At 38.7% G+C, this 25,859-nt stretch overlaps 1 protein-coding gene and 1 long non-coding RNA gene across 6 annotated transcripts in view; one reads left to right on the forward strand and one right to left on the reverse strand.

Moving 5' to 3' along the window:
* The window catches only part of CADM2 (cell adhesion molecule 2), a 640,862-nt gene that overhangs the window by 69,048 nt on the left and 545,955 nt on the right, over positions 1-25,859 (reverse strand). The gene's annotated exons all lie outside the window — the stretch shown is intronic.
* On the forward strand, positions 19,649-25,010 carry LOC133207469 (uncharacterized). 2 transcript variants are annotated; one of them, XR_009724051.1, is made up of 3 exons: positions 19,865-20,129; positions 22,866-23,249; positions 24,483-25,010. It is a non-coding gene; the product is annotated as an uncharacterized LOC133207469 (long non-coding RNA). The 2 variants fall into 2 exon arrangements; XR_009724050.1 differs by lacking the exon at positions 24,483-25,010 and having other exon boundaries at positions 19,649-20,129; positions 22,866-23,151.

Below are 25,859 nucleotides of genomic sequence, written 5' to 3' on the forward strand. Positions count from 1 at the left end.
TATTATATTTTCCTATTGAAGTATGCAATTACATGACTAAATAATAAAACAAAATAGAAAACACTGTTATAAAATCAGCAGATGCCAAATCAGTTGCTAGTCTTACTCAAGAAATACTTAGTTTTATGAATTTAAGCAGGTTTTTAAAGCCTATTAAATATAATAGGTGTTAAGAATAAGAATTAAACATAAGCATCTAAGGAGAGACATTTTGCCAAGACATGGACTCATGCACAGAAAACCAGTTTTAATGATTTCCATGACATGATTTTATGTTAGGCAAGGCATGCAAACAAAATATTTTTTTCTGAAATGCACTTGCTGCTATATAATTTATATTACTTTTTGAGGTAAAAATACTGTAACTTATGTTTCTCTTGAAAGATAAGGGCAATTTATACATATTTTAGCAATATTTGGATGCCACCTTGTTAAATTGTTGCTGAATTTGTTACCTAGACTGGCCTAGAAAATCAGCTACTCAGGGAACAAAACAAGATTCACACAATTTTAAACCAAAGATTATGAGCTGTCTATTTAATGGGCCTTATTTATACTTTACTGTAAATATGTCTTAATTATCTTCCTAAGTGCGCTTTCACAAACTGGTGTGTAAATACACCTGACACACAACATACACACTTCGTTTCTGCTTAATGTGAGCAGGGAATCTAGATGTCCATGCTGTTGCAGGAACATTGCCCTACAGAGTTCACAACATTAAGGAGCAATTTGCTTTGATACGTTAAAGTGGATTTGTTCAATTTTCTACCAAACTCCTCATTGTTTCCCATTTACCAGCTTACTGTGAATCTGTAATCCCAGAAGTGGAAACTCTGAAACACTTCTGCTGCAATGTGCACCATTACCTTCATGAATGGCATGTTAAAGCAACTTCTGTGCAGTGGTAATTTATGGAACTTACATTTTAAATTGAAATTAGATGGCATATCCTAGGGAAAAACCCATAGGATAACAAATACATATGAAATGGAGCTTTAGATATAAATTATTCAGGGAGCTTTGTCACACAGTAATATACCAGCTCCGGTCTTATAGAGAGTGCTTAGCTACTGTTGAGAGATGATGGTGGCAGAAAAATCAGGGCTTAAAGCGAAGGCACATCTCCATACTCTGCATATTGGGGAAGCTGCTAATTAACAGTTAATATTAAGCCATCCTGTGCTGGCTTAGTGGCAGCAGCAGAGCAACTTCTGGGCAGCCAGCCCATAGTCAACACACCATGGTGGTCAGGCACAGCTCTCACTCCATCGCACCGCTCTGAAGGAGGATGAAGCCTGAAGCAGCAATTCTGTCACAGCCACAGAATTAAATTTTGCCTGCACTGCTGGGAGGCTGAGACATTCCAGTCTGAACAATTCATTAGTTAGGCAGAACTGAGATAAGAACATGAGACATGCTCGTGAACCCAGGCCAGCATGCTGCTGCGGTCAGTGACACGGACAGCATGTGAGCATGGCTCTTTCCTGTGGTCCGTTCCCCTGTACTCTGCCAGCATCCACAATCATTCTATAGGAGATGTCGGAGGGCACATCTATTGTTCTCCTTTGTACCTACTTAGTATTTAGACCTTTTGCCCATGAACGTCTCTAGTATCTTTTTGAATCTGCTTATACTGTCTGTCAACCCAGCCTCCTGTAGCAATGAATTCTGGAAGCTCCCTACCCACTGTGCAAAAACTTATTTACTTTTCTCTCTCTTACATCTCCTAGCAGTGGCAATGACTATTGCAGGATATGGTAAGTAATGCTTCTGCATATTGTAACCTTGTTATACATTATTATAGCTCTGTACTTAGTGGGCTTCTCTCTGTCCCTCTTTCTATGAATTTGATAACTTCTGAGACTACTGGCAGGGAAAAAAAAAAAATCACAAGAAAAAGGGTAAAGAAACCATAAATTTAGAGCATATTGGCTATCCCTTAATAATTGCTTTAATAACTTCATTGTTCACAAATGTAGCTATAGTGTTGATGGGAAAGCTTTCATTTTGCGACACAAGGCACAGAGAAGTGTGTATTCCCCACAGTTTACCCTATTGAATCATGGGTGCCATATCGTTACCATATTGTTCATGGGTGCAGATCCAGGCAAAGGTTCTTTATCTTACTCAACATTTTGAAGTGGTTCTCTCAACTGGGGTATATAGGTTTGACATTCTAAAACACACGGTAAGTATGCTCACTGCTAACATTGCACATTTTTCTCCACTACATACATTTCCAATACTGCAGAACTTCAGCTTTTCTTCACATACTAAATAGTTGCCAAAATGCTGTTTATCACTGTGTGAGCTGGAACAAAGGCGGTATCCCTGTGCCCTGCATTTGTGCTTACTTCTACATTGAATCACACCACTTCAATCTCCATTTTTCCCAGACAATCTTGAAAACATCTTTCTTGTAGTGCTACAGCTATAAAGTCAGAATGAGCACTGTGGCCACTAATGCAATTGCATGTTACTACCTTCACACATTTCATGGCACAAACAAGCTCACAGACCTGCTCTGTACTAACAGAAGCATGCAGCCTCCTAGTGCCAATGCTGTTACCCCAAGAACAAACTTGTCCTCCCTTTTCCCCCCATCTTGGATGAGAGGTGCTTTTCTATATCCCTGGTTAAATCCCTCCCATGTGGCAGTTAAGTGGAAATGAGCTGCTCTACCACTGAGGTGCTTCATTGGGTTGGGGGAAGTAGCAGAACCAAAGCACCAAGATGCTGGTTTTTTACCTAAAACACAGCTCTGCTTCTGGCTTACCTAGTTTAATTTGCTCACAGTGTGACACCTTTTAAAGCAAAACCAAACAAATGAAGCATGCTGTACTGAAGAAATGATTTCAAAGACACAGCTCAACTGTGACAGCCCATGCTATTTCTTTGGCTAGTACATACTGCTTTTACTGATTTGGCTTTGCACACAGCTGACACAGTGGCACTATCAGGACAGTGTTAAATGGAAAGAAGTCAGAGATACTAATCCCAAGCATACTAAATATCCTGAAGTACAACCAATGACTTCTCTGTAAGCGCCCCAAAAGAAATTTGAACTCTATACTGTCCCTGAAGAACTGCTAAATGGGCTTAGATTTTGGGATATTTTACATTTAATCCTAGTAGAAAGGCCCAGAAGCAAAAGGGAACTGGTTTTGAGTACAGATAAATGGTTTTCTTAGCTGTCTTGATGTTAGCCTCAAAACCTGACATAAAAAGCAACAGAATTTGGTATTCTTGCCCAGCCAAACTGAAATGGGACTGCAATGAGGATATCAAAAATAGGTATCATGTTCCAGGATGCTTCATGTTTTGCATTGTGGAACAAGAGTTTTCTTGCAAGGAACTTAACACAGAATTTGTAAGTAAAGCAAAATTCTTTTCTAATCCTGAGGCTAAGAAACCTTTTCTTCTATAAAAAACTCAGAGAGAAATGTAAGGGTCCGCTGGAATGTGTTGGGAAAAGAAAAAAAAAAAAAAAGTCCGTTTTAAAAACCACAGTCAGATTTGATTAGAAAACACTTAGGCACAGACTTACCTTTTCAACAAGTGCTTAAGTAACACGAAAGTCAGCAGTTGATGCTTAAATTCACATTAATAATTTTGATAACATAGGCCTGTAAAGTTACACATTTTAAAACAAGTTTGTCCATTTTCCACCCCTTTCTCTAGCCTAAACCAAAGGACTGTGATATTTCAGTCCTTTCCTATAAACCTTGTTTCTAGCAATATCTTTATATCTAACCATTATATTTATCATAACTTAGCCTTCATTTAAAAATAATGCATAGGTCTATTGTATCACCTTTTCTTTCCGAACAAAGCGAATTTAAGCAATGCAATTCATTCTCACTTGGAAGTTCTTGGGTCTATTCATTTTTGCTGCCCTTTTCTGATTTCTGTGTACAGAAAGGTCATGTACATGGCGTTCTTCACCGAGACCTTAGTAAACAACACTTAGAGAACTTACTGGCCCATAATACTAGCACAGGAATTTCTGTAAGATCACACTCAAAAAACCTCCCAAAATGATGATAAAAAAGACACAGCACTGATTTTTTTTCATACTCAGTCCCTCTGGCCACCTAAACATCCCATCAAAAATTCTGTAGCCAATGTAGGTAAAAACTGGAAAGATGGAAGACGGATTTGTGGAACACTAACAAGGCATGTAAATCCATTATTTTCAGTTTGGCCCTCTTGTTCAATGCCTTTTACTTCTCCAAAGAGGCACATTTGTATTCTCTGAAGTCCATAAAAACATAACCTAGCAGATACACTCAAATGAGTAATGGAAAAGGTAGCACTACATTTATCAGAGCATTTTTTGTTGACATCCTGGTGCAATGTTAAAAGTCATCAAAGGGAATGTTGCTTCATTAATTTGAAACCTACAGTTTCTCTGTATTGAGAATCTGGGGTTTTAGTTTCGTCAGTTAATCATCCAGTTGAAAGTTTAAATCCCGAGGGAACCTTTTGTTTATATAACGTCTCAGTCGGATGAGTCATATTGGGATGAGCTGGTTTGGGACCATTTCATCTATCAAAAATACCAATATCCACAGTTCCTAGCCTTTCATAAAAGCCTTGGATAGATGGTTTTTATTTTAAGAGATAAGAATTTGCAGTGATTCTGCAGTTCTGCAAAGCCTGAGTGCTTTTCTCCCCAGAAGAATTAGTCAAAAATATTCTAAGTATGTTTTATGAAGTTCTCTTTTTTTTTAAGAGATCAGCTTTGACCATCAGAATTTGCTATTATATTTGTCTCAGCAGACATAATGTAGCCTGTAATGTTTAAGGGTTAACTTATGAACTGTCATGGTTTAAACTTAGCCAGACAACTTGTTCACTCACTGCCCCCCTTCTTGCCCTCCCCCTACTCCCTGAGGGATGGAGAGGAGAATCGAAAAGAATGCAACTCCCACGGGTTGAGATAAGAACAGTTTAGTAACTAAGGTATAACACAAATCACTACTGCTGCCACCAATAATACTAATGATAAAGGAAATAACAAGGGAAGAGGATACAACACATCACCACCAGCTGAGCAATAACTCGCCCCCCCAGACCGACCAAGCACCGACCGATACCTCCTCCAACCCCGCAGTCTCCTAGCCCTTCCGGGTAACTCCGTTACATACTGGGCATGACATGCTGTGGTATGGAATACCTCTTTGGTCAGTTTGGGTCAGGTGTCCTGTCTCTGCTTCCTCCCGGCTTCCCCTCCTCCCTGGCAGAGCATGAGGCTCACAAAGTCCTTGGCCAAACCTAAACATCGTTACCAGCTCTGCTCCCAGGCCCAAAGTCAAAACACAGCACTGCACCAGCTACCAAGAAGGAGAAAAATGACTGCTACTCCTGAACCCAGGACACCAACATATGCTAAAAACAAGTTGGCAACAAAATACAGAATTCCACATTTTATATCATAAAAATTTGACAGGAATTCACAGCTATAAAGACAACAGGAACAAAAGAAATGTGGGAGACAGTAGCAGTGTATTATCCCTTTGAAAAAGTTGCTTAAATTGTAAAGAGGCGTCAGGGATCTCAAACGGTGTTAGTATTCATCATTTACAGAAAAAACGAGAACACTAAACCAAGCAAGAAAAAACCCAAACTCCTTCATCCTTTACCTTTTTGTCCTGGGTGCAGCTAAAGCCTTTCTTTCACATGTACTTGGGTGCCCGGTCTCCCTGCCTGTAGCTTGCCTGGGATAAATCAGGCAGTCCTCTCACCTTCAGGCTGACTTACTGGATTACAGTTGCTAACCATGTTGATATGATGACTAAATTTGCAGCTGAAAGTCCTTATCCCTCAGCAGCCTGTGGCAGAAACTGATTAAAGTGACTCAAGAGGAGTCTTTTCAAACCAAAGGCTTTTATTCTTTTACCTAAAGATATAAAGTATAGATTGCTAAGGGGTACAAGAGTATTTTTTTCAGAGTCGTATTTCCTGCTTCACTCTAATCTTTCCTTGTAATCAATTTTAAGGTTCCTTTCACATCAGTTCATAAACACCTTTGCCTGTAAGAACCTGACTGCTCTCTTTCTACCATAATTCTCTTTCCCTCAGTATCTCCATCTCATTGTCCTCATAACCCATTTCTTTCTCCTTCAGTACCTTTAGAATCTAGGTACTGACCTAAGGCTTTCAGCCCATAACACAGCCGTGTAATGCTGCTGGTCTCTGTCTAAACAGCTTTTTCCCAGTTGATTACCAACACGTTTAAATGTTAACTTCTTTGAAACTATTTACCTGTAGTTCTTCCCTTTGCCTTTTGTGCATTTCTTGTGTTGTCTCTCCCCCACCCCGTACTTTTTGTTAGTCATTTTCTAGAAGGCAAAGCGATATCAAACAAATATCCCCAAAAGTATATAATCCATATGGATATGTATGTATATATGAAGTTTCTTACCTAAATCCAGTATTATTCACAATCTTCCCAAAGAAGTATAAGAAAACCTGCTGTGATATTGGATATTGGCTTTCTCATAGTCATGAGACAGATCAACAAGAGCACTTATGTGAAATCAGAAGATATTTTATCAGTGAATTGCATCAGAAATATCCCTTGTATGGAAAGACAAAAAGATTGTCTCAAAAAACAACATCAACTTTGTGAGGGAGATGCTGCAGGGATCAGAATTTAATTTAAATAAACTCAAAAACCATTGCTCCAGGAAAGCAGATGTGGGGAACAGTACCCTAAGCTTGTTCACAAAGTACTACTCTCCCTAAGGTAGGTTTAAGGCGGGAGATAAAAAGGAGACCAAATTGGTGTGCTCACTGCTGTGGGTGATGCACTAATCTCCCCATGATCCATATTGGAAATGAAAATGTAGTTCAGAGAATTATAATTCATTATCAGTAGTCATTCTGTGTGTGTCGGAGAAGCAGTGTTTTGTCAGAGTTAGTTTGGTGGTGCCAGCACTGCCAGCCCTTCAGCTTTGAAGGTAACACAAAATCAGAGAACTCCATCTTGCATATACACAAATATTCCCAGTGAAAAAAGAAGAGAAGAATCTTGTGATTGTACCCTCCACCTTCCTGATACAAATTAAGATTAAAAACACTATGTTCTTTCTAAGGGACTGTTGATTCTCTTGGGCATATGCCTGTGCTATTTCCTCAATCAGCAAGTGCTGATGTGCTAATTTTAATGTGCTTTCATAGCAGAGAACAGTAAATGCCTTCAGCTTCCTGGTCCCATTCTATAACCTCACCTTCTGCCCACATCTCTCGCAGATTTGTCATATACTCCATCTACTTTCAAACTTTTGGTGTCTCATCTCACCCCCCTTCCATTTTTTTTTGTTTTCTCTGGATCTAACCAACTTCCCAAACAACAGATTGGCCATTTCTATGCCTTTATCCTTTCTCAAGTCTTCAGATGTTTCTGCACCAGGCAGGCAATTACTCCCATGAAAGGCAAAATTTGCTGAACTACTTTATTTCTGCCTTCCATCAGGTATGAATGTAGAAACACAAAATGGAGGAAGAGGCTGCCATATTTCCAAACTCTCAAGGCCAGACCATCACTTCGCAGCAAATGAAACTGAAGAACACAAGAACACTGATGCATACCATAAAAAAAAAAAAAAAAGGTAAACCTCTTTCAAACACATATTAGAAGGTCAGGGATAGGCACTGACTTCATTTTTTCAGTTTTATGCTACTTATATTTCTGGATATTTTAATGCATTTTTTGTACTTCAAATCAAAATGCCTAGTATTTTAGAAGATTTTTAGAATCCAGCTATTAACCACACCTTTTTGTATGTATTTGTCATGGTTTAAGTTCAGCCTGTCACTCAGAAATCATGCAACTGTTCACTCACTCCCTCTCCCTCTCCCCGCTCCCAGAGAGACGGGGAGGAGAATCAAAAGAATGTAACTCCCACGGGTTGAGATAAGAACAGTCCAGTAACTGAGGTATAACAAAAAGCCACTACTGCTAACACCAGTAATAATAATGGTAAGGGAAATAACAGGGAAGAGAATACAACTGCTCACCACCCACCAACCGATACCCAGCCTGACCGAGCAGTGATCTCACCCTTTTGGGTAACTGCCCCCAGTTTATATAATGGGCATGACGTGCTGTGGTATGGAATACCTCTTTGGTTAGTTTGGTTCAGGTGTCCTGTCTCTGCTTCCTCCCGGCTTCCCCTCCTCCCTGGCAGAGCATGAGGCTCAGAAAGTCCTTGGTCAGAGTAAACATTACTGAGCAACAACTGAAAACACCGGTGTTATCAGCACTGTTCCCACGCCGGAAGTAAAAAACACAGCACTGCACCAGCTACTAAGAAGGAGAAAAATGACTGCTACTGCTGAACCCAGGACAGTATTTTAATTTCTGAGGCTCAAAACATCTTAGGTTCAGAGAAAACACTGTAACCTCTACAGCTTACAAACAGCTTTCATTAAAAAGTGCACTTTAAAATCTTCTGTCTTTAAAAAACAATGGTAGGTATGGATATACTGTTCATTTTGTGTTGCCAGTTTATAAATAATGTATATTTCTTTTAAATTTTAACCAGGAAAAAAAAAAAAAAGTCCTCCACAGAAGTGAAACATCTTTCAGAAAGATTCCTGAGGCTAAAAAGGCAGGAGAGGTAGAAGTCAGAACAGCAGCAGGAAAGAAGAAAAAAAAAAAACAACCCCAAACCAACCAAACAGAAAAAAAACCCAACCCCTATTAAAAGAGCCGATGTAATGAATCCTGCCTTACATTTTGGAGAACAGAGGCTTTGCAGAAGTGACCACCACCATCAGCTAACTGACACCAGCTCAAGGGCAAAGTACTAGGTAATAATGTGCAGGCAATACCTGCCTGGAATTGACCACAGATTATTAGATAAGGTGTTTTCCAATTTCTCTAAAACAGCAAAGATGCTACTTTCTATCAGATATGCTGTATCAGAAATTTTGTATTGAAGGCCTGATATAGACAGATTGCACGACAAGGAACTGTTCGGGTAGATGCACGATGTATTCACCACGCAGTTGTTTAACAGCTCCCACAGGTAATGGTTAAGATATGCCTAATGACATATTGATAAATAAAAAAGCAAGTGACAGCCTTGCTTTTAGGAGATTGTGCAAGAAAGAAAAGGGGGAGACACCTTCTCCACAAGCTACATCTCACTGCTGCAGGCAGAAGGGGAAGGCAGACTCAGTGAAGCCACAACCTCATCTGGAGCACTGAAAGTCAGCAGAGCCCAAGCTTCAGACTGATGGCCAGGTAATCTCACACACGGAGAGAAGTGAGTTCCAGTCAGGCCTACAGAGACATTACTGCACTCAGGGGAACGGGCAAAAGAGGAAGCAAAGGAATAGTGATGCCCAGAAAGGTCCTTTTAAATTCTGGAGCTGAAAGTACTCTGGATCAGTACTGGAGCATGCTGGTAATATATGCCCTTCCCCTGTTCTACCTGGGATTAGTGCCATATATTGATGGGCAAATTATGAAAGACAAATCCCTTTCCCTTCAGCCTCATAAACTAAGACCTGCACTTTCGGATGGTGGCGGTAGGGGGGAGAAGGAGATGAGAAACCATATACAGATAAAGTGAATGTAAAGAATAATTGTCACACAATGCTTAAATATTTTATTGCTGCTCCTAGGGGCTTTTTATTTTCTGTCAGAGTACAGCTGAGATGATAAATGGCATGTGAGAGTTTCATTCACATGCAAAATTATTGATTAAAAGAAGAAATCACAATGGCCAGGTTTTGCTATAATTTTAGTTCTATAGGTTTATAATTATGTAGTCTGTGTTCAAACAGCTAAATCTTTGGGCTTCTTATGCTGCTGTTTACACCTTGTTGATTCCTTCTTAACCTTTAAGAGCTATCGAGAAATTAGTAGATTACTCTTTTTCATAAACTGCAAATAAAGCATGATTATAAGAACAAAGGATGATAGAAACTGCAGTGGATTAAATGGACAGTATCTGAGAAAAATGTATTTCAAAGTCATGCAAATGTCAGCAGTATTAAGATAATATGGTGCTCAAGTAGATGCATCAGAATGGTTGCTGGAATTACTGGGATTAGCCAGGAACTATGCTCCTAATGTTAATGAAATACTGCTGAGAGTAGGAAAGCAGCAGCAAAGCATAATGATAGGATGTGCACACCTTAGTTACTACGCATTTCACAGAACAGAGGAAAATAACATCTTCTTAACCGGCAAGTCTTCAGATCCATTTATAACACTGCGTTTCTTCATACAAGTTTAAAAGCATACTGCATCCCCAGCCAGGGCAACAGGAGCTGGGGAAAATACCAATTTATCAGCAATAATAGAATAATAGCAGAAAGAGCTTTACCACTACTTATTTTAAATATTTTACATTTCCACATTATAGGATTAAAAAATGTGTGTTTTCTGAAACTAGCTTGGCTTACATCAGCTAAACTGAAGTGTCACATAGAGATAATGGTGGAGACTGCAAGGAAGAAGCAACAGGAGTTAAGTACTACGCTGCATTATCAGTTCCCTTTTCCCTTTTTCCTTAATCAACATTTTGTCTGTTGTTGATACCCCACTGCTAGCTGAGGCCTGAAGGGTATATCAAGATATTAATGAGGGGTTTTTTTCCTTTGATGAATCTGGATTTTACACTGCTTAGGTATTTCAACTGAGATACTGCTGGATATTCACATGCATAACTTACACTGGTTTCAGTGAGAGCTGCGTCCCAGCACTCATAAGAAACTCTGTCCCTGTTATTACAGTAAGCTGAGAAATCCCATCTAAGAAAATCCAGCTGCATTTTTTGAACTAAGGTCAAATGCTTGCTGGCACTAGAGTCATGAGGAAAACAGAAAGTGGCTGATTCACTTCTGCTTTTTCCATTAAGTAAACAGTTGCAAATCTCATTCACAGTTACTTCCTTGTCCAAATACTACTTGTTTAAAATCATTTGCTGTTGATGTTGGCACAGCCAAGGAGAAGCCTCATGTAACTAAAATTCTTTCATGCACTTGAGGTGCAGCGACAACACCTGGAGCTGATAAAAGTACCAGTGCTGCAACATGCATGACAAGCAAGCACTGCACAAAGTCTTCAGTAACAAAGCTCATTAATCAAGGTATGTGCTTCCTGACTTTCAGCGCATGTAAAAACATCATGAAGTTTGTGAGATGTAGCAAATATCCTCTTTTCACCAGATAAGAAACCTTTAATAATAAGAACTATAACAGCAACAACTCTAAGATCTGTAGCTGAATCATGGGTTCTTCTCCACAAGTAACCAAATGTTTGTTGATATTTATAACAGCTCTAGGAGCACCAGAGGAATGTGAATAACCATAAAGTTTTTGCACCTCAGTTATACTTTTTCCAAATGTCAAAAAAGCTGATGTCGAAGAACTCTGTATTAAATTATAACCAATAATGAAATGCTTAATGCTTTCAAGATAATACAATGAAATCTTAACAACAATACATTGGAAACTTATGATTATTTATATTTCAGAGCTAAGTCCTACATTGTGGACTGTTAGTTTCTTTACATCTAAAAATAATTTATGAAACACTAATACAACACAGAGACAAACATTATTTACTTACAGGAGTTTGGCTTTCTTTTCCCAAATATGTCATTATCTCCAAACAGACGGGAGTGCTTTAGTTCATACAAACTTCTCTCACATAGAAAATTATTCATTAGTACTTTCACTGTAATAATTTTAGCACCATAAAGGAGATATCCTCAAGCTCTGAATGGGATCCAGCTCCATTAACATCTGGTCCTAGCAAGCTGCAGTAGTCTATGCTCAATGCTTAAGAACACAGGAACACCTATACTGGATCAGACTAAAAGGTCAGCTAGCCCAGTGCCTTATCTCCAAAGCCAGGGAGAAGCAGATGTCTAGGGAACAGGCCAAGCACTCATCTGACCTACTTTTCAGGCATTTCTGACGCCAAGCACAGCTTAAAACTATTCTGTAAATCTTAATGTTGTTCATTTCCATGAACTTACAGTTTTCCCTTGAAATACCATGAATATTTACCATCTGCCATATCCACGGACAACGAATTGCCAAAGCTTACTGGTCATTGTATGAAAAACAGCGTCCTTGCTTTGTAATAAAACTGTTTCTCACTAGCTGTTGTAGTTTAAACCCAGCCAGACAGCTTGTTCACTCACCCCCCACCCCCCCCTCCTTGCCCTCCCCCTACTCCTGGAGGGATGGAGAGGTGAATCGAAAAGAATGCAACTCTCATGGGTTGAGATAAGAACAGTTTAGTAACTAAGGTATAACACAAACCACTACTGCTGCCACCAATAATAGTAATGATAAGGGAAATAACAAGGGAAGAGAATACAACACCTCAGCATCAGCCGACCGATAACTCGCCCCCCCCAGCCCAACCAAGCACCGACCGATACCTCCTCCAACCCCGCAGCGCCCTAGCCCTTCCGGGTAACTCCCAGTTACATCCTGGGCATGACGTGCTTTGGTATGGAATACCTCTTTAATCAGTTTGGGTCAGGTGTCCTGTCTCTGCTTCCTCCCGGCTTCCCCTCCTCCCTGGCAGAGCATGAGGCCCACAAAGTACTTGGCCAAACCAAAACATCGTCATCAACTCTGTTCCCAGGCCCAAAGTCAAAACACATCACTGCACCAGCTATCAAGAAGGAGAAAAATGACTGCTACTGCTAAACCCAGGACACCAGCTTAGTTTACCCTTAAACATTGGTACTGGAAGAGAAAGAACCAACAATCCCAAAAAACTCTCTGTCATTTACAGTTTTGGAAACATCAGTAATATTTCCCCTCTATATCAAATAGGCCACCTTAAGGAATACTTTCTCTGCCCTTTTAGGCCCTCAAATATAAGATAGGATTTTCCCTCTACAAAAGGAATTCTCCCCCTGAAAGTGTTTCTTTCTCATTCAGATGGTAACTCTAGCCTTTTCTATAGTTCTTACTACATGTGAAGCCCAGATATCAGTTCTACAGACTTGCATGTTCTGGAATATCTCTTGAAGCCTGTTGTTGTCCCGAGTTAGCAAGGTGGTTTTAAGCATGAAGTTTCCTGTCACTGTTCATAATTCATCAATCTCATTCTTGAATTCCCTTTGAATGCCAGGGTGAAAACATCTGGTACTGCTGACTTGTTACTGCTCATTTTGCCTGTTTGTTCCACAGCCTCCTCCATAGCCCATTTAAGAAAATCCTGATGGTGAGCACCTCAGAAAAAAGGGAATGTGTAATACACCCAGTTTCTCCCACAGTAAATACTGATGCAGCAAATTCATCTGGCTGCCCCTTATACTTTGATCCTCGGTTGATCCTAGAAATGTACTGACACACTTTCTGATTTATTTCAAGACAGATTAATGATTACTTTCAATTTCCTTTGCTATTTGCCTCTCTAACATTTCCCCCCTCCCCCTTTTTTCTTTTTTCCTTTCTTTTTTTGGAGGATTGGCTTAACTACGTTTTCATATTTAACCTGCCCAAAACTAAGGTTCTTTTCTTTCCTTCAGAAAACAACTTCATCTTTCAAATTACTGTTTTGCCATTTTTATTTCACTTTCTCTTCTGTTTAGCCTCACCAGTTTCTCCTTCAGGTGTCTGCTAAGTGATATGTATTGACCCTGTGTTCCTAAACTCTTATTTTTATAAAAGAGTCCTCAGGCTGCCTGGGAAGATTTAATTCTCTTAGCTGTCCCTTTCAGCTTCTTTTTAACAAGATTCTTCATTTTTATGTAGTTCCCTTTTTTGATGTTGATTACCATATAATTGTCTAGACTTCGTTTTTGCCTCTAGGTGCATGCTGCATGTAAATACATTTTAAAGATCGAGCTGAATGTAGATGGTGCTGAGAGCTGCCTTAGAATGTCACTGCCTGGAACAACCCAGTTCCATGTGGAGCATTCTAGAAATGATTTGTATGAGGTAAGAAGACAGGCTAAAGATATTTGAGATCAACAGAAAGGAAAAAACTATCCCAAAATCACAATTAAATAACAATAATGAGTAGAAACACTGATCTGTCTGTCTCCCAGTTACCCCTTGCCTATGATTCCCTCTGATCCCCACACTTTGGAGTGGGCACTGCTGGGTGCTGCACAGGCATTGATAGACCCCTGCTCCTAACACAGGGACATCACAGCCTACCCCACTAGCACTTCTTAATCCTTGATGAGATATTTCTAATTTCATCTTTAACTGGCCAATGCAGTGTTTCTAAGTTGTAATGATCACCCACCCCTCAAAAAAAAAAAACAACCTGAAAACAGCAAAACATGTATGTGTCTATGGAAAGTTACGACATGTTCTAAGAGGTGGATCCATAACATAATGTTCATCAGGGGCCACTGTGAGAAGCAGATGGGGCTTTGAGCAATCTGTTCTGGTGGAAGATGTCCCTGCTTGTGACAGGGGTTTGGAACTGGATGAGCTTTAAGGTCCCTTAACACAAAGCATTCTATGATTCTATGAAGACTGTTCCCTGAAGCCTGCATGACACACAAGAACAGGTATGCTTGCCTGTCACCACACACATCTGTGATGAAATTTCCTATCCAGACCCCCACCAACCAAAACACAGTAGACTCACCATTGCCTCCCAGTTAAAGCATTCTCTGCCTGGGTTATCCACCATTAACAGCCCCGGCATGGCTGCTCAGCCCCTCATACACTATGCTCTTGAATGAGGGACAAACCAGGCAACTACCTGTAGCAGTTTCTTGGCAGCGTTCTACTTCTGGTTCTGCATCCTTTCAGCCTGCCGCTTTTTCTCTCCTGTGCAAACTACAAATCAGAGACTCAGTCTTTCCTCACGTCTTAAAAGTTTTCAAAACAGTTTTCAGTGGTAGTTTAAATATTAAGCATTGAAGATTTCATTTTGACTATGACCTCAGCTTTGTGAGGAAAGGAAAATCGCCGGTACGGTTATAGAAAATGATGGAAGTAAGCACTGAATTTACTGAATGTGTGTCTCTGCTGCAAGTGCAATCTGAGTACTAGTGCAGTATTAGGTAGAATAGTGCAGGGACAGTCTAGTGCTCACTTAAAAAAAAACCCATGACTGACCTGTGTCTTTGCCTTTTCACATGTAGGAGAGCCATTCCAGAAGTGTGCCAACTGACCCTGTTGTATATCCTCACATACTCACTCCATTTATACCCCTTTTAAAATTTGCACACGGACTGAGAAATTTTGATTCTGGAGGAAGATGACCAGGCAGAAGGTTACACTTGAGTCTGTCGATTAAACCCTTTCTTCCAGTGTTTGTTTTCTGCACCTCATTTGCACATTAATTGTACATGAGCCTCAACTTTGCAATGACTGGTGAACAGGCCAATACCATCCCCTGCATAGTGATTCAGTGATTTTAAAAAATGGTTGCTCTCTGAGCTTTACTTCTGCACACAAACAGCCTGAGATCATAGTAAATGTACAGAATTGATGCATAATAGACCAACTCATAGAAATCTGCTTCTCCCTGTTTTAGGTACTTTAAAAATAGGGCAAAAAATAAAATTAGAAAAAACATATCTAACATAGTCCCAAAATGAAGGGAAGGGTGAAAAATAAAAGTTATTTTTGTGCTGAAAATAATGAACTAAAACAAGTAAAGTAACAGTGGAGAAAGAAACAGCACAATCTGTTCTCAAGGAGGGAAAAGCTAGCAATTCCAAAATCAGTGTCCAACTTCATAACAAGAGGTTATGTCTTCAGAACAGGAGATGTGAGTTTTTGAGTGAAAGGACACCAAATACAAAGAAGAAACAAACAAAAAAAAGATTATGAAATCCTAATTTGATTTTAAGGTGCTTTTATTATGCTGTTCTTTAAATGCATACTTCTTGCCCTGTTGTTTTACCTTGTTAGCTCAAAGCATGTACATGTTCTCAGGGTACTATGGTGTATATATGCAGATATGCAATGACCTGATGTTCTCCATGACACTGGGTGTTCCAGATCATATCTGCTATACAGAGAACAAATTTTCTGTCTGTAATTGTGTGACAGAGTAAATACCATGAGAATGATCTGCACTGAAGGAGTTATACTATGTTATCTTCTTGTGTTCTACTGCTAATGGTTGAATCAAGAATTGTAATTTTACCTATATGTGTAGCTAATCCCTTATCTGTGGAAACTCAAGTATCTAAAAGACAGAGCACGATATCCCTCTTCCAAAACCTTTCTTTTCATATTTTAGCTTCCAGGCCAGCACACGAATTAGAATTACCCATGCTGCATTTCAATTTTTATCTATTATTTTATTCCATGGGTCTTTCTTATTTTAGAATGTGTTCTCACCTGAGAGCAAGGAAAAAAATGATTTTGAAAGGCATACACATGCAAAATGTATTTAAAGAGCACTAAAATTGCTGCATTTAGTTGTTTTTCATACTGTACTTTTTGCACCATTTTATGTGTAAACACTGCAGAAAAGGGACACTTAAAAAAGAGGAAAAGCAATTATTGAATTGAGCCTATTAGGCAATGCGATCATTTTACAGAACACTGAAGGGAAAGTTCTTAAGCACTGCAGGAGGCTTTATTGTAACATGTAATTTTCAGACAGGCACTATTGCTCCCACCTGTTTCTGTGTCACACTTTTTATAACACCAATTTTCCTACTTCCTGCAAAATACTGAGAAAAAAAAAGAAAAAAAGAAAAGCATACTCAGTCCCAGATGTGAAAAAAAGATAGAACCTCCCAGATGGCCAGGATGTTAACACAAACTGAAATTTAATCTATTAAATATACATGCTGTATCTCAGCAAAAATGTTACCTGCTTCTTAATATGTTATCTGCTCCATCATGGCATAATTGTACAGTGGAGGTTTAATATCAATGAAATATTGGTGTAGAAGGTTACAAAGCTGAACATTTACATAATCCTTTTCAAATAATTGGCTTTTTCTTGAAAAGACAAACTACCTATCTGGAAATTTTTACTAAGAAGATTTTTTTCTACAATTCGTATGATACTCTTCGCAAGATTTTAGAATATTTTACTGAAAATGAGCACTCACTCCACATAGCATGTAACAGCTGCCTACTAAATGAAGGCAGGAGATATCATTAGGATGAACTCCTTCAAAATTACAATAATTTAAATATTGGTCAACTATCCAGAGAAGGTAATTACAGCAAAGGATGGAAAAATACTGGCAAATGATGCCAAGTTTGCATACACCAGAGATCTGGGCTGGCATCAATGACCATTGACTAAAATTGCTTTAAAAGTAAACTGAGCATAGAATTTGGATACTGATAAGGTTCACCACTATTAAGAGTAATGTATATTCCTACCTAGAAAACTTCTGTCACGTTATGTGATCAGTCTATGTTGAACATGATATACTTGCTCTTTACCTTCCTGACTGAGTGTGAAATGCAGTGTTTAAAAAAAGCTTTCTTTATATATACACTACTGCTTACATGGGCAGAGAATCTAGATGCTTAACTTACAAGTCTGGTTGACGACAATACATTTCTATGTCATTGACAATAACCATGGGATACAGAGCGATTAACGTTAGCTGACATGGGTTGTACTCCATCAGATCAAGTTAACAGTAGGCTGGTTTTGAGCTAACAATCACCCACTCAAATATAATCAGTTTCTTTTGCAGAAATACGAGTTCACACTTCTCCAAACAGAGAAGAATATAGAGTAAGCCTAAATAGGACACATACAAAGATGAAAAAGAACTGGTTAAAAAAAAAACACAAAGCCCAAACTTTTCAAGGAACCAGAACAAGGTGGAAGTGGCAGACAGGAGAGAGATACCTACTGTATTTGTAGGAGACAGGCTCTATCTAATTGCTGAACAAGTCAAGTTCAAAGAAAGACAAGTTGAAATGAGCAGGGCAATAGGCAAAAGACATGAATAGAAGAGCCTGAGCTCTAAGAGCTGTTCCCCAATGACAATAAACACAGGGCTGAGAACTGTGAGGAGGGGTTCATATCTTTGTCCAAGTCTACACCCACAGATACAATATTTTGTCCCATCCATGTAAGGATTTATTCAATAATATATTTACAGAACTTGCCCAAAGCTGTGTGCGGCATATGCCCCTGGAAACTTAACTGTAAACTCAGAGTGCCCAGAAAGCATAAATCAGATAAACAAAAAGATATTTCAGTTACTGAGAGGTATTAGAGGTTAGTGTTAGTTGTGGCATCAAGGCAAAGGATGTCAGGGAGAATCCCAGTTTGTTAAATGCATGGCAGTTCTGACAAAATTCAAAACTATCCACCTTTCTGCTAACTAAAGTACCTAATCTAGCTTTCTTTCTTTCTTTTTACCTAGTTGATTTCAGTGCATCCTTTTCCAGAGAAACCTGGAAATAGCCTTTTATAATTCAGGATTTCTTACCAAGAAATATATCTGAAGCTTAAGGGAGAAATACTTTGATACCACATTCATATTTACCTAGAGTAATATTTTATCCTGGATATAGACAAATTCATCCAATTTTCCAAATCATTAATATTTATTGATACCTCCTGAGCATCCAGCTCAGGATGTGGGTGCAAGGTGATTTACAAGCACAGAAACATACATGCTTTTCCAGATTCATTATGATAATTTATACAGGCGGAGTTGATACTAGCATTCCAAGTTGATACCAGTGGCTAAGTATTCATGGCACAATCCAGATAGTATTCTGGCAGCAAATAAAACTTATGCAGAAAATGAGTTAATTTCTTACAGAACCTCCATCTCACCCAATAGAGAAGCTGGGAATTGTATCATTGTAAGAAAGAATTGTACATGGACAAAAAGCTGGACACTAGACTGATGATTCAGAATCTAAACCTGCCATTATTACATAGTTTCAAAGCAATATTGGCAAATTACGTACACCAAAACATTAACAGCTGAATGTCAAGCGGGTCTGCAATTTTCTCCACTAGTTTCTAATTTCAGACTCTTGAGCATAGATTTGTAGATGTGCTAAGAACTCGCTGTTACAATTCAAACCAACGTTCAGCTATCTTCTGAGCATGATGCTGTGTCATGTCAAATACTCTTGGGAAAATAGGGACTGTGTTCAATGTTAGACATAAAATATACGTGACCTACTTGTCAATTTTGATCTTGGGATTTTTTTCTGCTTTAGTTCCCAGCTGTAAATTTGAGGCAATTGAATACCCTAATCATCCACAAGTGTGATAAAAACAAACATTCAAATATTTGCCAAGTTCTCATATACTAGGGGGAAGAAACAGATGAGCACCTATGAAAAAAATCATTTTAATTCTAATGCATCAAATAAGATCTGAGTCATAAAGATCATTCATAGCTACTGTTCATAAATATGTTTCTATTGAACAAGTCAGGAATCCCCTTCAATGGCTATATCCTGCCCATAAGGTCACAGACTTCAGGAAGAGAAGTGTTATATGACATTTCTCCATGTAATGAAAATCAGAATATCTAAATGTTTCCCTTCTAGCATTTCCCAAAATACCTTCCTGAGGTTAAACACATCTTTCTACTTTGGATTTTTCTGAACTAAGGTAACTATTTGGACGAAGGAAGAGATTTTATACTCTTTTCTTTAGAATACATTTTATCCTTTAGCTTGTGACAAAATGATTCATGAATAAATGCTTCTATAATTTTCTAGCTACCAAATGTGAAAATTCTGAAGAAATTACAGGATCTGTAGATTTAATAGTGTATGTTGTTGACATTGACTTTAGCAAGTTTTCAGTCACTGTCTCCAATAGTATTCTTTGTATCTAGGCTGGATGTGTGTAACACTCAATGAGTGAAAACCTGGCTGGACCATTGACTGGGTTGAGAGACACTGCCCAGTGGTTGGCTACAAGTAGACTTCTGCAGAAGTCTCTCCTGAGTCCTCTTCCTGTTCAGCTGTTTAATATCAAAGACCTGGCTGAAGTGATGGAATGTGCTCTCATTAAGTTCAGCTGTACTGAGTATACTTGAGGTGAAGGCAACTAAGAGGAGCCTCTGTAGGCTGGAGGAAGGCTGGGAAATTTGGCAACGACATGTGCAAAATCCAGCACCTAAGCTGAGGAGGACCTGGAGGTTCTGGCTGACAGTAGGCTAAACATGAGCCAGTGTGAGTCCAGGCTTTGCTGCATTCAGGTGACTGAATCCCAGCTAACACCTTTTACTGAGTTTTCTTTTTTCACCTAGATCCCTGTTAGGTCCTTTTCAACAGAAACAGACATGCACTGGGGTCACTGAGAGAATGGTGCTGTATATTTGTCTGTTACCATCAGTATTTGTAACCATTAGCCTTTGCAAAATGTTTGTCTCTCTCAAGGGAACCTTCTTTAAACAGATACTAGAAAAGACAGAACTTTCTGTGGTGATACCACACACATAGTTTACAATAGCTTGTAAGTGCAAGCTTGATTATTTGGTGTGACCTCAGTATTAAAAGTAATCACTTTTTCTGGTATCAAAATATGCATCTGACTATATATTACTGGGTACATATATTATTAGTGTTTATTACTACCTGTGCTTTTCTCTTTAACTTTTTCATGGCCTTACAAATAACTTTCTAAGGAAGGATATATATGAGTGTTCTCCTGAAATAAAAATATTTCCTATTTATTTCAAACAAGGGCAAATATCCATTTTACATTAGCCATCCAACTATCCTGTATTTCCCCTGAGCTCATGGAATGAAAACACATTTCTCTAAAGCACACATGAGACAGCCAACTCTCTCCTTGTTTCCTGTGACTTATATTTTGATGTTCTTTCTGCTGAAAGGACACGACTTTAATTGGGGGGGGGGGGGTATATTTCATATTTGCTTTAGAAACGTTATAATAATGTTAGAAACATAATAATATGCCACACATGTTTTCATGAGCGCACTAAGAACAAAAATATTGAATCTTTCTTTCATTATGGGGCAGTTCTTGCGCTCCCTCTGTGTCAGTCTTGAGTCACTAGACTGTACTGTTTAGACACAACAGCGTGTAGAAGCTGCAAACTGCAGTAAGGAAACATTAGCTTTTAAAATATTTTGTAAGCACAGAGGACTGTAAATGACCATTTTGTTCCTTGGTTTTTATTTTCTACAGCTATTTTTTATTTTAAAATATTCAATATACTGTCAGGCAATATGACTTCATAAAAGTCTAGATATTGCACATGAGCTCACAAAAAGGATGACTGTGATTTCTGAAGCTGACTTACATCTCCTTCTTTGGAATATAAACAAAGCCTAGGTAAAACTATATTATGCTAAAAAAGAAATACACTAAAAAAAGACACTGACACCTTACAGACATATTATGTGAGTTAATTTGGTAAAATTTTATAGCCTGACAACTGTCCAGGGATCCAGCCAAAAATACTGGAAAGATAAAATAGCTCTAAAGATTGAAAAGGCAAGAGATTAGCTACAATTTGATTTGAAATTATACAACAGTATCTCCAAAAGGAATTCTATTGAATAGTGATGTCAGCTGCAAGGTGTCTTGACCTAACTTACGCAGAGCAATAGCTAAATACTTTTTTGCCTACAATTTAAAACAACCCTCAAACCGGATGTCAATATTGACTAAAATTGTTAATGGGGTGAACAAACCAGCAACCAGGTCTTGCATAAGAAGAGACTTAAGATGACACACACCTACTAGAAACTGAAAAGCAAAAACCTTCGTAAATTTGATCTACCAACTGGGCATTGATCAATCATACAGCAACCCTCACAAATGTTCTCAATTTCCCTTAAAATATTACAGATAATAGGGCAGTTTTCTATAGTGAGCTATGCTTATAAAGTCTGTTTAAAAACAATCTCCATGGTAAACTGATGGATATATTTCCTCTGTTTTCCTGTCTACTTACAGAAATTTCTATGCATACAATGCTCCAAATACCCGTTTTTTGTTGCTTTTAACTGGTGCCCCAAGTGCTACACAAACTGGATCAGAAAATCATTAAATCAGAACATCATGAAATAAATTAGATGGATTTAATGATGTTCTGATTTCTGTAAGTGTAACTTTATTTTTCCAGAGAAAATTCAAGTTTTGACACTAGATCTTAGAGACAATAAATTTAGCCAGTGCTGTAAAATGGAAGGAAGAGACAGGTCTTTTGGAAAGCAATGTATAAAGACACCTCCTCACCTCACCATTTTTCCACTTCCATTCTGACTCAACACTCTAATCAGTATGTCATCCTACCATGTGGGATTAGTGTTCTGATACATGTCCCATCACAGTCTCTAGGGGCAAACCCAAGGACTAATGTCTCTTGCAGTAACATCCACAGCACCTCCCAGGCAGCCTGCCTCTTCTTGAAGCTGCAGCAGCCACAACACATACCCTAGAGGAACTGTGGCAGAGTCTGTAACTATCTGTGATGCTTTATTAATCCCTCACATAGCCTGCCTCTATAAAACCATTGCAGAACAGGCAAGAACCTGGCCTGCTTTTTCTATTGATATCATCTGACTTCTATAGCAGCAATACAGTGCTTACCCAGAAGAACAGCTCCTGCCTCCATAGTAATTCCCCTGATAACAATAAGCACAGGGTGATGACCAGATCTAGAGTCATCCTCATCCTTCTAGTGATAAGTAGATAAAACAGCATAGTGTAGAATCTGAGATAAAAAGGGCTGCTAATTTCCTAGAGGTGTTGGTCTGAGCAAGGCTTCCTTCCCAGTCTCTGTCACAAGACAGTTAGATAGGGGTTTTCCTTAGGACTGCATTGTAGAAATGAAACACAGTACCTGGGTATCCATGATGCACATAGTTTGAGGGACAGAAATCCTGCAAGGAGGAGCTTTGTGATGAGATATGGGGCAAGTACATTCTAGCTTTAGCCTCATTCTACTTTTCCCTTTTAGGAAAGGATTACTCTGCAGCAGCTATCAGTATCACGAATGTTACTACAGTTACAGCCTGGCTTCATTCTTTCTCTATTTTCAACTTGATTGTCATTTCGAAGCTTGTGAAAACTGCTCTGGGATACAAGAGAAATATACCTAGAAGTAAGTGTTCATTTACTAGTATGATTCACTGCTGCCTACAGGAAACAGGAGAGACTGTTGTAACTGTGTCACAGAGTTGACAGTGTACAGAAATTAACCCATGGTGTGTAAATGACTACGAAGGAACCATGGTTAGCTCTGAGCTCTCCATGAAGCCCGCAATTAATTGCTTATTTTGTGACATTGACAAATTTGGTCTCTGTGGACCTCTCCAATTTCTTTCCCTCTCCAAGCCAGAAGGTAACCATAATGTAGGTTGGGAGCATGACATTACTGTTCCTCATGCTAAGCAACTGCAAACTGCTCCCAGGAGGATGCCTATTACTGGCTCTGTGCCATGAAAGACTGACCTAATGAAGCAATATGGAGCAGCTGATGTTGGCAGCTTTTATGGTGTGGACAACTAGAGGTGCATTTATTGGCAAAACATTTGAGCCCCTAAAGCTACCACATAGAGGAGCCCTGCCTTGATAATTCTGTGGTGTGGAGTTTTTGTTTGGCTGCCCTTCCAAAACTACATGTAAAGTTTGCTTTTGAACCATTGATGATGCAAATAAAATTGGTAAGCACCTCAACTGAAGCTCCATTTTAATTATTAGGTTTTATCTAGCGCCTCCTAATGGTAACATATAAAGTATATCTACAATATTGCATGTCCCAAACAGAAAATATTGTGGCTGTCTAATAGTTTTTACTGCCTTCAGAAATGACTAAGAAGTACAGGGGTCTAAAGGAAAATCTAACAACTGAGAGGATTGTCTTCTTTCAACAGTCTAACATCTTTGGTATGTGAAAAAATTAGCCTATTTTTAATGAAGATTATGAAAATGTGGGTATAAGCTGTATTCAAAGAGGAAAATGCATCTGACCAAATTTAAACATAGATATAAAATTTTATATAAATGTATGTATTTAGTCATCTATATTTGGTATCCCAAAATGTAGAGGCAGATATCTGACTGAATTAACTGTCTAAACATCATGTAGTTATGGTCCAGTCTGGCTCTTTCTTCTTCAGTTGCCTATTGTAGTTAACCAGAGACATCATAATAGTGCCTAAATCACCTCACTGAAGGCAAAGGGCAGCCCAAGTGAGCAGCTCAGATCTAAGGATCTACTCTGCATACGTTTAAAGACAGTTGAAATGATTCCCATACACCCAGAAACTGAAAAGCATCATGCCTCCTTGTAAATACTCACAGGCAGGTGAAATCACGGAAGGACTAGAACCCCTGGTTGGTATTATACGCACATTTGTCCTTCCCCCCCACATACTGATTACATCCATCTATCAAATCATCCAGTTCACAAAACTAAAAAGGATAAAAAAAAAGAAATCAACCCATAACCTCCAAACTTTTTTATTATTTAAAGGCCCCAAATGTGAAGGGCCAAACTGCCCCCCCCATAACAGCTAATTACAAATATAAAAATACATAATGACTACCTTATTTCTAATCTTTATCCCTACAGTGAATGTTAGATGAATAGTGCAAATCAAGCACCTGGAGCTAGGATGTCTGAAGTCTGTCTGCAAAAATGAGCACTTGGCATGTAGCTGTCACTTGTTAAACCAAGAGGAAAACACTGAGGTTGCGAAAATCCTATATATCACCTAGCCAACAGTGCAATCCTAAAATTAAGCACTTGCACATCTTCTGCTGAGTTTGAAAGTAATGGGGAAACAGTCTCTGTACCTTGTGATACCTAGAAGAATGCTCCAAGGCTGTTAAGTAAAGGGTAATTTCTTCTCCTTTAAGTATATTATAAAAGCAAGACATGGCTTGCAACTGATTTTTGTGTGTTAGCTACAGAAGCATCTGTCTCAGAAACATATATTGCTTCAAAAGTACACAGGTACACAGAAATGAATTGCACTGAGCACCATGTAAGACTAATTGAACAGACCCCCAGGGTTCTGGTCTCAAGCAGGGTAGAAGCATGGTCTAGATGCTGAGTTGCTCAGTGCAGTCAGGATTTGGGTGGAGGAGCTGCTTTCAAACGATACAGGCATGTAATATAAAAAAAAACCCAGAAGTACTTATGGAGTTTAAATGATGCCAGACTAAACTCAGAAGAGGTTTTCAAAATAGTAATTTTGGACTTCAATGACTTGACCTAAATTCCGCTTCAGATTACTATATTAAGCAATTCCATAAAGTCCACCATAAAGTTACACCAGGGAGAAATTCTGCCCTAAATGACATAATTTCTAGCTTTTTTCTGGAACCAAAATACTACTGCACCATCACTTTCAAGACCATTCTAAAGCTGTGTAACACCACTCCATATAACGTTTTTGAGCAGAAAGGTCAATATTTAAGAAACTTGATTCATATTAACTTAATATTAAGTAATTGGATTATTCATGTATTTTATGGATAAATATGTAACAGCTCATCTGAGAAGGTATGTTTTAGAGTATGAAGCCTATTTGCATAGCAGATTCTGTGCAAGAGGTAATCTCTGCAGTTCTGCCTTTAAAAAATACTTATGGCAGAGATGTTAATTTCCATGTAAAAGGATTTTGATTCTTAAAGCAGGTAACATTTTTCTGCAATTCAGGTTGAAGCAGGCAGCCAGCTTGCACATATCATTAAACTTCAAATTCCCCTCTAAATGACAGCCAAAGCATCCAGAAAGCTCAATATATTCTCTCTAAGGCTAGTTGATGTAGAAAGATTTTCATGAGACGTTTTTCTCTTCTATCATCAGTTCAAAGATGCAAACAGTGACTGATTAAGCCTGCGCTCCTTTCAGGTTGATATAACTGACTGAAAAAAAAAATAATCTCACAGCTGGAATTCTTCCTGAAAACTAAAATAGATGACAAAGTAAAAGACCAGTCCT

The sequence above is a fragment of the Neopsephotus bourkii genome, unplaced genomic scaffold, assembly GCF_033783945.1.
Source record: "Neopsephotus bourkii isolate Nb327-2 ecotype Australia unplaced genomic scaffold, CSIRO-AGI_Nbou_v1 NB_214, whole genome shotgun sequence".
Classification (NCBI taxonomy): domain Eukaryota; kingdom Metazoa; phylum Chordata; class Aves; order Psittaciformes; family Psittacidae; genus Neopsephotus; species Neopsephotus bourkii.